The sequence below is a fragment of the Xenopus laevis genome, chromosome 1L, assembly GCF_017654675.1.
Source record: "Xenopus laevis strain J_2021 chromosome 1L, Xenopus_laevis_v10.1, whole genome shotgun sequence".
NCBI classification, from domain to species: domain Eukaryota; kingdom Metazoa; phylum Chordata; class Amphibia; order Anura; family Pipidae; genus Xenopus; species Xenopus laevis.
Genome location: NC_054371.1, coordinates 186711960 through 186723670, shown reverse-complemented (window position 1 = coordinate 186723670; position 11711 = coordinate 186711960).

The following is an 11711-nucleotide window of genomic DNA, read 5'->3' as shown; positions in this document are numbered from 1 at the left end:
ATTTACAAATTGAAGAGCTGCTGCACAAAGAACTCAAAGAGGCTCAACATAGCCCCCTTCACTGGGCAAAGCCCAGAGCAACAAAGACCTTCTAGCCCCTTACACTGCCCAGCCCTGCCTTACACTACTGGAGGGCACCTCCGCCTATGTTGACAGGTGCTCACACAACAGAGACAAGTACTCAAGTAAACATTTAGGGGTTTCCCCTACTTTTTAAAGTGGACCTGTCACCCAGACACAAAAATCTGTATAATAAAAGTTCTTTTCAAATTAAACATGAAATCCAATTTCTATTTCTTATTAAAGCATTCATGGCCGTTGTAAGCTCATTTAAAAATCCCAGCTGTCAATCAAATATTGTCTGCCCCGCCTCTATGCCATGGGCATAGAGGCGGGGCAGACAATTACTTTCACTTTCCATTCAGCACTTCCTAGATGTCACTGTTCTCCCCGCATTCCCCTGTTCTCTTTATCATTTAATTGTGTAGCCAGGGCATGGAAATGGATAGCGGATCCCCCATTCTGGTGCACAGACAAGATTTTGAGATGATGCAAGGCTTGTCTTAATAACAGTGTCCACAAAATGGCTGCTGCCTGCTTGCTATCATTTTGAATTCCCAGACTGAAGGAAACAAGATTCAAATAATTTATATAGTGTAATTAAAGTTAATTTTGCTTGACTAATGTGATAAAATAGGATTTTGAATAATTTTTTTGGGTGACGGGTCCCCTTTAATATAATATAGCTTCACATTACACAAAGTGCATACTGTCATTGCAACTGTAGACAGTTGGCAGCCACCCAAACCATTGTGCACATCAATACTATTTGCACTTTGTGTAATATGTAACTATAAAATATAAAAAAGAAGAGGGATAGCCCTGAATGTCAATTGGAGTGCTTATTCTGTGAGCATTTGAATCTCAGTTTGCCAGACTTTGGATGCTTACAGTTCCCAGATTACAATGGACTGATGGACTGTGGCTAGGGTTGCCATCTGCCCGGTATTTTACCGGCATGGCTAGTAAAAATTATGGTTGATCCCAATGTCATTAATAGGAAAAAAGATAAATATATAGGAAGGCCGGTATTTTTTTCCAGAAAAGGTGGCAACCCTAACTGTGACTGTGGGATAGCAGGTATAGTAGGGTGAGATGGTGCCTATAGTAGCAGTTGGGATAATAGTCTCTGGAAAGGGACTGTGGCTGTGGGATAGCAGGTATAGTAGGGAGAGATGGTGCCTATAGTAACAGTGGGATAATAGTCTATGGGAAGGGACTGTGATCGTGGGATAGCAGGTATAGTAGGGTGAGATGGTGCCTATAGTGGCAGTTGGGATAATAGTCTCTGGGAAGGGACTGTGGCTGTGGGATAGCAGATATAGTAGGACGAGATGGTGCCTATAGTAGCAGTGGAGATAAGTCTCTGGGAAAGGACTGTGGGATAGCAGGTATAGTAAGGAGAGATTGTGCCTATAGTAGCAGAGGAGATAATAGCCTCTGGGAAGGGACTGTGACTGTGGGATAGCAGGTATAATAGGGAGAGATGGTGCCTATAGTAGCAGTTGGGATAATAGTCTCTGGAAAGGGACTGTGGCTGTGGGATAGCAGGTATAGTAGGGAGAGATGGTGTCTATAGTAACAGAAGGGATAATAGTCTCTGGGAAGGGACTGTGATCGTGGGATAGCAGGTATAGTAGGGTGAGATGGTGCCTATAGTGGCAGTTGGGATAATAGTCTCTGGGAAGGGACTGTGGCTGTGGGATAGCAGATATAGTAGGACGAGATGGTGCCTATAGTAGCAGTGGAGATAAGTCTCTGGGAAAGGACTGTGGGATAGCAGGTATAGTAAGGAGAGATTGTGCCTATAGTAGCAGTGGAAATAATAGCCTCTGGGAAAGGACTGTGACTGTGGGGTAGCAGGTAAAGTAGGGAGAGATGGTGCCTATAGTAGCAGTTGGGATAATAGTCTCTGGAAAGGGACTGTGACTGTGGGATAGCAGGTATAGTAGGGTGAGATTGTGCCTATAGTAGCAGTGGTGATAAGTCTCTAGGAAAGGACTGTGGGATAGCAGGTATAGTAGGTCGAGCAAAAAATTGATGGTGCCTATTGTAGCAGTGGGATAATAGTCTCTGGGAAGAGAGTATGGCTGTGGGATAGCAGGTATAGTAGGTCGAGCAAAAAACAGCCAATTGCAGTAATTCTATGCACACTGCCTTTTCAACCCCTATTGGCACATTTACTAAAACTCAAATTAATCACATTTTTTAATGAAACAAATTCAACCAAACCGCCGTTCTTGAATCTAACTCATTTATCAATAATTTTTCTTCAAAACATCATGACAAAAGCAAGCGTCAATTTGAATTGAACGATTGGTGCTCTGAAAACTCGATTGTTTTTCGTAGGGAAAACTTGACTTTTTCAGATTATCAGACAAAAAATATTTTTGGAGTATCCAGGGCAGATCAAAATATCAAGAAACAACTTCAGGGACATGTGCCATTGAACTCTACCTGATCTTGACTGTTTTGAGATGGTGTATTTCCAGATTCTGATTTTTAGCAGCTTTGGGGTGTGATAAATTCGAGGATTTTTTTCCACAAAAATTTTGAGTTTTCCCCCTAAAAACCCTGACCAGAACAAAATGTGGTTTAATAAATGGGCCTCTTAGGGGCAGATTTATCAAAAATCGAGGTGAATTTTCGAATGAAAATTTTTTTAATTTCAAGCTATTTTTTGGTGTACTTCGACTAGGGAATAATTCAAATTCAATTAGAATTTGAAAAAAATTCAAAAATTTAAATATTGAAATTTATCATGTACTGTCTCTTTAAAAATTTGACTTTGACCATTCGCCATCAAATTGCTGTTTTAGCCTATGAGGGACCTCCAAGAACCTATTTGGAGTCAATTGGTGGATTTTGAAAAGGATATTTTGGGAAAACTTCGAATCGAATTAGATCAAATGCGCTATTCATTTGATTTGTAGAATTCGAATTCGGCCGAATACGGACCTATTCGATTGAAAACTGACCTATTGGACCAAAAAAAAAAAACTTCGACTTAATTTCGGTTGATTTTTTTGAATTAGGATTTCAAAGTTTTTTCGAAATTCGAAATTCCACCCTTAATAAATATACCCCTAAGTGTCTGTACATTTCAACTTGTTATATACAGTAAAAAGCTAGAAAACAAACAAGTATGCCTTGTAAACTGGTCTCTATGTACAAGAGCGGATTAACCAGTTTCACCACTATAATTAAATTTCAACTTGCAACTACTTAGTTGAAAAATGCAAGTCGGAATTAGTTGGCAGGCACTCAAAGGCAAATACTCCAGTTCAAGCACTATAATATCATCTTTTTTTTTTTTAAAAAAACAAATTGGAACACAAGTACTCTCAGCCTTACATATTTCATAGGTAATAATGGTCAATCTAAACCAATACAGACTCCACTAGATGAATCAAGGGACATATTTATAAAGTGGGGTTAGAGTACAATGTTGGGTGTTCTGGTGTAGGAGGAGGTACATTAGCTTGAAAATAAACTTTTTGTGATTTCTGCTGCTTTTTATACAACTTTTTATACGTCATTATGTTTTTGCCACCTGAATTTGAAAAAAAAAATGAGGATTTAAAAAATCTCAAGCTGCCACCTTGGCCAAGGGACGATCTGAGGAAGAAGACGCTTGCTGATCTCAGCTATGAGGAGAAGGCTGAATTTCAAAGCTCAGTCTGTGGGACAGGTCAGCTGGAAGACTCCCAGAAGTGACTAAGCACTGTCAGAAGTGCCAATGCCATGGCGCTGTCTGTGATCATATGTAACATTCTTTAAATGGATGAAACTGAAACTCGAAGCACTGCTAAGGGAGACCAAGACCATATTGCCGGTGTATATATTTAGCAATGCATAGCAACCTAATCTAAACAGGGGCAGGGGCAATGCTTTAGGTACAGGGGATAAATCATAGTAGAGTAATGTCACCATACATTGTGCTCCCTGAAATTTAGTGAACCTGTTTGAATGAAATACTTGTGCATAAATATGTTTGTTCATTTGTATATTGAGAAAATGTTACATATTTGTGTGTCGAAAAAGTATTTGAACATCTGCTTTCAGTAACCAATGTGCCCCCTTTGGGCAGCAATAACTTCAACTAAACCTTTCTGGTAACTGTATTTTTATCTATTCTCCTTACAGAACAGCTTCCTCGCATGAGCTGTCCCTTTTGGGTCCTTTCACAACATTTCTATAGGATTATGGTCAGGGCTTTGACTTGGCCATTCCAAAACTCCAGATCTAAGTAGATGGACTTAGAATTTATTGGCAAACCAGTGATGCCGTGCCTGAACCAATGTCATGGAATTTGTAGTTCATATGGAGCTGGAGGACAGAATGAATGAAAAGAATTTTCATTGAGAAGTGGAATGTACATGATGGAATATAAGGAGAGGATGACACTTGGGGAATTAAAAGTGAAAAAGGGGAGGGTGGTACATCAGGGGGAAAAAAGATAGAGTGGAAATTACATGGGTATAGCAAGGGAAAAAATGAGAGGATGACACGTAGAGGAGACAGGGAAACGGGGAATAGAATTCTAGATACGGAAAGAAAACAAAAGTGAACAGGGGAGAAAGACAGTGGTGACTGAGTAAACAGCTACTAAGAAGATGATACAAATAAAAATAAGGAGGAACAATAGGAACTGATAGGGGGCAATTTAAGGAAAGGAGTGGCCTAATTAGAGTGCGCTGGGCCCCCCCTGCATAAAAACCTTCAGAGGGGCCTGACTGCTATACCCATCTTCCTGCCCACTTCCCACTCCTCTCACTTTCCACTCCAACTCTGGCAACGTCCCAACTTGCGTCCCCTTTCTCGCCAGTAAAAGAGCGGCTGGGGAGGAAGGGGTTTTCTTAACAGCTATAGAGGAAGTGCTTCCTTTATAATTACGCCACTGAACGGAGAAACATTTGCTACTGGTCTAGTAACCAATGGCATCCATTCAGCTGGTAGCATTTACTGGTCTGTTGATTGAAAACACACATCTTATTGGATTCTATGGGCTACTCTGTGGGGCAAATTAATCAACATTCAATTTTGAGTCCTTAGCGTTGGGCAAATCTGAGCTGTTTCGGGAAATTTTGTGAAACAGCGAAAATATGCCGAAATGCAGTCAATGGGTGACAAATTTGTTTTGACGTGCAACAATTCTTTTCACCCATTGGAATCTATGGGCGTAATTTTCGTGGTAAAACTTGGATCACGATTCAAGTTTTCTAGATTCGAGTATTTTAATAAATAGGTGCACATTTGATTTTGGTGAGTTTTAGGGGCCGATTCACTAAGGGTCGAATATCGAGGGTTAATTAACCCTCGATATTCGACTAGGAATTAGAATCCTTCGACTTCGAATATCGGACCTTCCCCATAGGCTAACATTGACTTTTGTAGCTTTTAGCTGCCGAACTAGGGGGTCGAAGTTTTTTTTAAAGAGACAATACTTCGACTATCGAATGGTCGAAAAGTCGAACGATTTTTACTTCGAATGCTTCGATTCGAAGTCGTAGTCGTAGTCGAAGGTCGAAGTAGCCCATTCGATGGTCGAAGTAGCCCAAAAAAAACTTCGAATCCTTCACTCGAAGTTAGTGAATCGGCCCCTTAGAGTTTTTTCAAAAAAAAATACTAAAAAGTTCACAAACTTCAATTTTGATAAATATTCCTCCTGTATGTCTCAGACATGGGGCAGTTATTAAAGTTGATTATGATGCATTCCTATTCATTTCTCCATTCCTATTAACGCCAGTTATTCAAAACATGTACCTATATACTAAACTAATGTCCCCTGAGCACTGGGAAGAAGAAAAGACAATGCTGCCTCATGGGAATCAGACACATGTCAGTTAAATACTTTACTAATTCTTTACTAACTTTAACAAACAACAACCCCAAAGGTATTGATTACCTTGAATCTTTAGCTTTGTGTTGATTTTTTTTTTAATTTTCAAAATCATAAGAAGTCATTTACAAAATATTTCTAGCCAAAGTATGATTTTCAAATCACTGTAACAAATGCTTTATAAAATAATCTTTGCCAATACTTACACTCGGTTCTGTTTTTTAACGTTTTAGTTGAAAAATTGTGTTTTTATTCAATGCCACTAAGCTGGCCAGACAAGATTCTATATATAACCTGAACACCGTGTCTTTTTTCTATCTGCCTGCTCTGCAAGTTTCAGGTATACAGTACATGGGATAACAGACAGGTTTAAGCAAGCTCAATAAGGTAAATAACTAACAATAATATAGCTGTACGAGTTGAAAGGGAGCCAAAAACGCACCATGTTTTTATTCAACCATAGTACACCTGTCCCCCCAGGTATATGTTAATTTGCCTTATATTGAGTTGTTGTGGATCAGTTTTCCTCCACCTCATGTCAATGCACCTCTTACAGCTATTAATGTGAATAAAGTGCAAGGTGAAGAGGAACCAGTGTTTAATTTATTTTTGACCATGGAATGATGCACATATATTGTTGGTGTAAAACTATTCACCCATATCCTGCCAATATGGTTGTAGTAGCAAATTGTGACTAACGACTACTAATTTCTAAAACTTGCAGCAGACACAATGGGGCAAATTCACTAAGATTCGAAGTTGCGCCAGGCGCAACTTCGCCGCACTTCGCCAGGCGTAGTTTCGCCAGGGCTCCGCAAATTCACTAAAATCCGAAGTTGCGCTCAGGGGTAGCGTAAGGTTGCGAAGTTGCGCTAGCGTTGATTCGCTATGTAAAGCGAAGTTACGCTAGCGAAGGCTAATTTGCATATGGCGCCAAATTCAAATTTCAATGGAGGAATACGTATCAGCACTATAAATGCCAAGAAAACCTTCAAATCATCAAATAAAATTTTTATTTTGCCCTACACATGTGCCCACTGTCTAGGTAAGTTGCCATGAGTCAGGAAATGTAGGGGGGAAGGAGGGGAGCCCCAAAAATTTTTTCGATCTTTTTCAGCCTATCACCCATAATGTAGAAAACACGCCAGCGTTTTTTGGGACTTAGAAAAAATTTTGACTTTTTTTGAAGCAATCCCTATCTACTCTATTGCACTTCGCCTGGTCTGAGGTGGCGAAGGAAGTCTAGCGTAAAAGGTAGCGTTCAGTACACTGCGCAAGTTAGTGAATTTGCGTAGTTACGTCGCTAGCGAAAATTCGCCTGGCGTAAGGGTGTGAAGTAACACTAGCGAAACTACGCCAGCGTTCGTTAGTGAATTTGCGCAGTAACGAAAATGCCAAACGCTAGCGAATTAACGCTAGCGTTCGGCGCTTAGTGAATTTGCCCCAATAAGCCTCATTTACGAGAACAAGTGCAGTGTGCAAAGTGCAAAATTTTGGATGCAAGTTGCCATACAGCAACTTTCCAACATAATTCCAGTGCAATTGCAGCCACAAGGGGTTGATGTGCCTGATGCCTTTTGTGGCTGGTGATGTGTCAAAGTGTGTGATTGTCCTTGTGCTTCACTATATATTGGATGCAATTGTGCTGAAAATCTGAATGACTTTTTAGGTGCAACTATGGTGCATCGATTGCAGGCTGCTGGAGTTCTCCAGTGTCAGCAGAATGCACAACGTATGCAGTGGTGCTACATGCAGCTCCTTGTGGAAATGCAAGTACCTTTAATCTGTGAAGTTATGCAACGTCTGTGTCAATTTGCTCGACAGTTGCAGACAGTAATAAGCCCAAATATGAACTCAGGAAAAATTCTGCATTGTGGAGAAAACGATTTTTTTAAACTTTGCATTTGTTAAATGAGGCATATTATATAGTTTGGGCTGAATTCTGTTCTAGCTTGGGACATGTAGAGAGCAGAACTTGAGCGGTGCACTTGCCCACTCACATTTGGCTTGCTTCTGCCGTCTCCCCCCCCCCACCCTTTTTGTTTGTGCATGTGCTCTTTTTAATGTACAGTGCCATTGATCTGATGTCCTCATGAAGCAGTATTTCCAAACTGTCATATTTCATGCATGCAATGTGAATTACTGTACTTGCCAAACAATGACTAGCATAACAGATCAAACAGTGGAACATTTCACATTTTGGAAGACCTGTCATGTTGAGTGATAGTTAAACTATTTAATGTGCATGCTCTTTGCACTGCATAAACAATTGGTGGCTGTATTGTACAAAGGCACAGCTTCAACACATTGAATATCGATATAGGACTATATTCTCCCTGCTTTGCAGCGCTGGGGTCCTCAATTCAGTTCCAGCCAGGGCGCTATCTGCAAGGAGTTTATATGTTTTCCTAGATCTGGCTTCCTCCCACAATCCAAAAACATACTGACAGGTTAATTTGCTCCTGTTAAAACTGACCATAGTGTTTGTGAATGTGATAGGGACTAACACTGGAAACTTGACTGGGGCAGGGACTGTTGTGAATAATGTATACTCCTGTAAAGCACTGCAGAATTTGTGTATAAATAAAGCATAAAAATAAAGCTATATCACTGAGTTGTTCTGAGAAATCGCTACAGAGTTCTATGAACTTTTGAAAACAAATATCTTTATAGACTTTCATATTGAGGAAGCATTCTTTTAGCAGACAAGTCATTATTGTGTACTGTACTGTGTTTGGAAGAAACACAGCTCAAACAATCCTTGGCATCAGCTGTGAGAGTCAATACTGGAATTTTTATTTTAGTTTCAACTAGAGAAAAGATTTACTCTTTCAATGTGCCATCCATGTAGCTAACTTTTATCTGAAACATAATAATTACAGGCCACAGGTCAACAGAAGTAGTTTTGGTAACTTTGGCACTGTGTTTTTGGGCGACTTAAAAACATGCTTTCAAGCACCCAACATCATTTTATTATTAGAAGGCTGTGAGGAGTTCTGTGATCATATAAAGGCATAAGGCCTTTGTATGATTTAAGGCCTAAGTGTTATAAAGGTCAATCAACTCCAAGATGACTTCTTCTACCCTCTTATTAAAGTAGTAAGTAGTAAGTAGTACATTATTACTTACAATGCATACAATTTTCTGCCAATCATGCGATAGACTTCAACAATATCCATCGGTGAACAAATACAAGCCCTTTCCTATTTTTTTAATGCCAGTTTGACTTCTCCTTCAAACTTTCTGTTTGACTTGTGTTGATAAAATCTTCCTCTGAGTCTGTAAGGTAAAATGTGGAATAATAATAAGAATATTGCCTTGTTTGCATAGAGACATGCTTTCATCTGTGTTTACTATACATAGGTAGGTTATTCCAGGCCTTGCACATTACATGTATTTCATCTTTACAAGGTGCTAGGTACAGTATCCCTGTGATATTATCTCATTCGTGCATACAGTATGAGCACAATCTCCAGCCAGCGATTGATTAGAATTGAAGAATTGTGCTGAGTGTGCAGGCTGCACTCTGACATACAAAGAAACACAAAGTATACCATATCAAAGGACACAGCAACTCAGCATTATGGTTGTGAAATTACTTTGCAGAAATGTTCATGTCAGCACACCTAAGCCTCTCAATCCAATACACTCAGTGCCAGGTATAAGAGGGGACTGGCCCACCTTCCAATTAATGACATAAAACAAAAAATCACGGCACACAGAATAAACGCACTGCTGTATAATCAGCCATAATGTAACATTTTGTGGCCATGCCCCTTAATCAGGAGCATGCCACCAAAACGTTACATCACGGCTGATTAAACAAGCAGGAGTTGGCCCCTTTGTATTTACTCTGTGTGCCATATATGTATAAATCTAAATTTAGGTGCTGATTTGTTGTGAGACAGAAGAGGCTTCTCTTTTTATTTATCAAGTAAATTGAATACTGAAAAGAGGTTTCACAACAACGATATACAGACTGTTGGTATAAGTATTCCATACTTGTTTTATTCAATAAATGGCCACTTGATATAATGATTCTAGTCAAGGAGAGTGCAAATGGGGACTTAATTACGAAACCGCAATTCTGAGAAGGCACACACTGTAACACTTGTCAGGCAAATGTACAGACTAGATGAACACTTTAAACAAATGGATGGACAAATATAAGAATGATTTAGAAGCATTTGCTAGAGAAGATATTGGCTTACTTTAAACTATATGTCACAAAAGGACCTGTTTATAAACCACAGACATTGCAAAAATGTATGGCATTTCAATATATTCTTGAATTATAAAAAAACGTCTTTCATTTGATTAAGAATAGGAGCACAGCATACAAACATCCTTTTTAGTGGTTATATATTCACTACACAAGAATACCGTACAGCATAGGAAAAATAAAAAAGGGAAAATAAAAAAAGTGGCTAATAAGGGTTTAAAATACAGATTAATATAAATTTAGATATAGATAAATATATTATATAAGATTGAAGGTGCAGTACAACCCCTTCATCAGCTTGAGTTCAATGTGCTGAACATACTTCATGCCTACTTTTTTAATCAAGAAAAATCAGTTTTTTTAAAAATACATTTTAAGGGGTTATGTAATAAAAGGCACTAAATTTGCCCAGGAGCAGTAACCAATAGCAACCAATCAGCAGGGACCATTAACTGGTTACCTGTTTAAAAGCAAACATCTAATTGGTTACTATGGGTTTCTGCTCCTGGGCAAACATTGTGTAACTGTGCTAAACAGGGCAAACACTCTAACTTAAGCTACTCCCTGTTTGGTCCTTTTGAGTTATATATTACCAGTGCATAGATAATCCCTCTGCATTAGTGATGTGCGAGCCGGCCCGATACCAGCAGGACCCACAAGTTTAACTGCGGGTCGGGCTGGTTTGTGCTGACCTCGCACCCCCCTTTCTGTGTCACGGGTCTGGGTTGAGCTCTTCTGCCTGCTCTCCCCGCCCGCGATCTTACAATGCCGGCTGCTGCTTGCCCTGCCCCTTTTGTGACATCATCAACCGAAATTCTTTAAGTGAAACCATAACTTTCCAATTTGTTCAGATCAGGATCAGTCTCAACAATTGGCCAGTTCTGTAAAACAGATTGCTTGATTAAAAGTGTATGTGGGCCATATGTGGTCATATAAAAGAATTTGCCAACCTCATTGTACTTATTATCCTCACGATGTCCACTGAGGTTCTATCTAAGGATAATGCCCAAGCCTTCATCCCATTAATCAAAGCTAAAAGGTACCCTCTTTCTAAGAAGCCATTTGCCATATCTGCAATTACTTGTTGTCTTTCTGTCATCTCAGTGGTGATCCGTACAGCTCATAATATCTGAAATTTTGGAAGAGACTTCAAAATATGTCTAGGGTGACTGCTCTGGAAATGCAACATGGCATTCTTGTCCGTGGGTTTTAAAAAAATCTTTGTATGTAATTGGCCATTCTGTTTATATTCTGTGACGTCCAGAAAGTCAATATTTTCCCAGTTATAATGTATGGTAAAGCGTACTGTGCTATTGATAGAGCTGAGTTCTTCACAAAATTTTAACAGTTCATTTTCTAACCCAAACCATAAGAGAAACAGGTCATCAATATAGCGCCTATAATATCCACCATATTTGTGAAAAATGTGATTGCTCAAAATATAACGAGTTTCATAAGCATACATGAAGGCATTCGCATAGGTGGGTCCACATTAGATCCCATAGCCGTCCCTGATGTTTGCAGATAATAAGTATGGGAGTAAAAGACAGACTTCAGTCTGTTAATAGGCTGATGTGACTAAGCAAG